Below are 4,272 nucleotides of genomic sequence, written 5' to 3'. Positions count from 1 at the left end.
ATTGTTCAGGATGCCTAAATCAATGAATAAAATAAGATTCTAATATCTTGGAAGAATGGCATGTCTGCAGAAGATGCCAAATTGCCAACTCTTGGCTAGTTTGCCGATGCAGATAGCATTTTCGTCGCCGAGTGTTATTTCTTTTGTAAATGTGTCTGTGAGCCCCGATTTATCTCTGCGCGAAATCTGTTTTCGGATCCAACTTGTAGGTTTCGTCTTCCATGTATTTAGTAGTAGTAGTAGTAGTAGTAGTAGTAGTAGTTTATTCATCCAGAGACAATTTACATTGCATGGATTTCGTCAAAAAATACATAGTATATATATATACACACATATAGGGTGAACAATACTATACAAAATACAGATGTGCATAGTAGACTACGTAACATCAGACCACATTGAAATAGCATGTACAACTTTGATTATTTACATTGATGTATGAGAAAGACTTTTTACATGGAATACACAGTTGATATTTAGATATAACACATACAATTCTAGCACTTTAGTACATATTATTTATTTAGATCATAGCAACAGTCAGATAAAAATTACTATTGGCACAGAGTACATAAATATAATTGTTTAGTATGGAGCTATTCCAGGTATTCTTTTACACTATAATAGCAGTTGGTCACAGCTCTAAAGCAATAACCTGCACATTCGTATTCGCCCACACGATTTCGGTTTACGCCATATTGAAAGTTGTGTAACTACGTAGAATTTGTGGCGTCTTGTGTGAACGTTAGCTCACGAGGCCACTACTGAAAGGCACAAACCGTGGCACCACATTTGTTGCGTGAGTAAAAACGGCAGTCAGGTTCACACACGGTTATGGACTTAGAACTGCGACAAAAGTTAAATACAAAGAAGGCGAAACCCAAATGCTAGCTCCGAAAACAAATTTTCAGTAATAAAATGAACACACACTGAAATCAAATAACGTACAGCAACAATTACTCCACGACATCTGCAACCGAATGCCCGTGTTTCGAAATACTGACACCAGGGAGCAGAGGTGGAAGGGAAGTAGCGCAACAAAGTACAAGCAGGTGTAACTTTGTCTGACATGACAAAAGTTACGTCTCTTAAGTTGGGCCTTATCCGGGTTTACACATGCATCTAATGTGGCGCCACAGCTTGTGCCTTGCTGTAGCGGCATCGTCAGCTACCTGTCACACAGGACGCCACAAACTCTACGTAGTTACAAAGCTTTCGATGTGGCGTGAATTAAAATCGTATGGGCGGATACGAATGTTATGGTACAGGTTAGAGCCTTAGAGTTGTGACAATAGTTAAATACAAGGAAGACCAAACCCAAATGTCGGATCCGAAAATAGATTTCGCGCAGGGATGAATCAGGGGCAACAAAAGCATTTATAAAAGAAATAGCACTCCGAGACGAAAATACTGTCTGCAACAGCAAAGTATTAAACGAAACACCACTCTTCCAAGATTTTAGAATCTTATTGTATTCGTTGATATAGGAATTTCGAATAGCTAACTTTTAGTTTAACAGCTGCCACATCACACTCTGGAGCTATTTCCTACATACAATTTACGATTTATACAATGCTTGGTCTCACAAATTACAAAGTTTATACTACTAGCTTTATTGGTAACATATATTAAGTTTATTTATTTATTCATTCCTGGGATATGTCATTGGCTTGCACACACACACACACACACACACACACACACACACACACTGCTGCAAAAAATCAGACATAGGTTGCTGTTCTTGTAGTTGTGGAAGCTTCGAAAGTGTACCTGCCAACCATTAAAATAAGAACACACTAAATCGAATGGAGTACAGCAGCAATTACTGCACGATAATTGCAACAGAATGTTCGTGTTTCGAAATCCTACCAGCAGATAACATTGGTGGTAGGAAAGTGGTGCAACAAAGTACAACCAAGCTCAACTTTTTGTGAAGTGATAAAAGTTGCGTCTCATAAGTTTCACCACAAAAAACTGGGAGTTCACACATGTAAATGCAGTATGCCCCTAGCTGTGGCGACGCTTTTTTCCATATTTGAACCCAGCTTTAACGTCTGAAGCGGATTTGATAGACCAGTTAAATATGGCGCCTGGAAAACAGCTGTTACCGTATGCGATTTCAGGCTTTCCCGGCGTATTTCCGTTATGAAATCTCTACGGGTTATCAGCCGAGTGGCGTCGTCTTCTAGTCGCAATGTTTCAATGGACTGCGTATCCATCATCTTAAGGCGAAGTGTCAGGACGCTCTCTCTCTCACCTTTTACTTTCCCCTCCTTGGGGAAGTGTATAGAGGAGTTTGTAGCCTGCTGGCTTTTACTACACAATGTGTGTTGTGAGTGTGTGATTATCTTTGACTGTTTTTGCTGTCTATGTGTTGTGTTGGTGTTCTGGTGGTGTCTAGTACTTGCCTGAGGTTTATGAGATGTTTGGTACTTTAAGGATTAAGGATTGGTGTTAGGCTTTGGAGATTTTTGGGATTTTTCTCATCGACTTAATCATCGAAGATCGTCATGGGGCGTTTGTGCTTGTCGTGGGACATGTCATACCAACCTAAGGAGTGGAGCTCTCGTAGAAAGCCCTTTCCAGATCCTGTAATCATTCTTTGAGGAGTGGGAATTTGGCAGCGACGTGCAGGTCGTCTGTGGGGAATCCCATGGGTAGGTGCAGTGGCCTCCTGAGAGCGCGGTACTGCAGCCTCTGGAGTTTGTCCAGGTTCTGCTTTGCCGTGTATCCCCAGACAGGGCAGCATACTCTATTACTGGCCATATGAGGGCCTGATAGACATTTAGTCCTACAGAGGAGGGAAGGGAGCTGGTTGCGTTGAGGACTGGGTATAGGATGGACATTCTGGCGCAGATCTTCGTGTGGATCTCATCTATATGGGTTTTCCACATTAGTCTCGAGTCCAAGGTTATGCTGAGATACTTGGCAGACCTATGCCAGGGGAGTCGGGATCCATGTAGCTGCAGGTGAAGGGGAGGGGCGTGGGTGGGGGGGGGGGGGCTGAGAGAGTCCACGTCTCCTGTGTCTCTGGGTGATCAGCATAGCCTGTGTCTTTTGAAAGTTGATGGGCATGTGCCAGCGATAGGCCCAGGTTTCTGTGTTACCTAAAACCATTTGTAGCCTACGAATGACCAGGTCCTTATTCACATTACGAATGTAAAAGGCGATATCGTCAGCGTACTGTGCACTGTGCACCAGGGGGGCCGCTGGAGTGTCCGAAGTGTACAGACTGTACAAAACAGGTCGTGATGACTGGGTGTTGTGTGCTGTCCTTAGGTTAGTTAGGTTTAAGTAGTTCTAAGTTCTAGGAGGCTGATGACCATAGATGTTAAGTCCCATAGTGCTCAGAGCCATTTGAATTTGTACAGAACAGGCCCCAGGACCGATCCCTGTGGCACCCCAGCACGAATACCCCTTTTCGTGGAGGTGGCTGTTTCTACCTTGACAGAGAAGGTTCTATTCGTGCAATCGTTTTGGATTAAACTGACTATGCTCACAGGGAACTCTTGTGTGTATAACTTGTGCAGTAGCCCTTTACGCCATACTGAGTCGAAGGCTTTGGCTACATCAGGTAGCACTAACCCGCAGTAGACTCCGTGCTTAAAGCCCTCTGTGTCTGCTTCCACTAGCCTCATGATCTGTTGTGGGGCGGAGTGCTTCTGTCGGAATCCGAATTGGAAATCCGGCGAAAGTCGCTCGTTGGTGATGTGGTCTCGTATGGGAATAAGCAGGAGGGGCTCATAGATCTTGCTGAGAGTTGGCAAGAGGCTAATCAGCCTGTAGCGCTGCGGGAATAAAGGGTCTTCCCTGATTTGTGTATCGCGACCACTTCCTCGTGTTTCCATTATGCTGGGAACTCGTGGGTACGAGTAATCTCATTGAAGACTTTCGAGAGGTGTTCGATAGCCAAGGGAGGGAGGTTTTTAACTAGTTGGTTGGTGACAGTGTCGTGTCCTGGTGCCTTTTTTGTAGGGAGGGACGTCATTACTTTTGCCACGTGTTTGGGGGCGAAAAGTGTGGGTTAGTCCTCTGGGTTCTCCTCAGCATTGAGTAAGACAGCCAGTTGACGACGGACTACCTCTTCATTTTCGTCATCCTGGGGTCCAGCGCTTGAAACTGCTTGTCGAAGGTATCGCCTAGAGCGTTTGCCTGTTCAGCATGGCTGTAGGCCAGACCCCTCTCACCGTGCAGTGACAGCATCCTAGTGTGTCTCTTCGTAAATTGTTTGGTTGCCTGCCATTGTGTGTGATTGTCTACTTTGAGGGC

The sequence above is a fragment of the Schistocerca americana genome, chromosome 6, assembly GCF_021461395.2.
Source record: "Schistocerca americana isolate TAMUIC-IGC-003095 chromosome 6, iqSchAmer2.1, whole genome shotgun sequence".
NCBI lineage: Eukaryota > Metazoa > Arthropoda > Insecta > Orthoptera > Acrididae > Schistocerca > Schistocerca americana.
Note: the sequence above shows the minus strand (reverse complement) of the source record.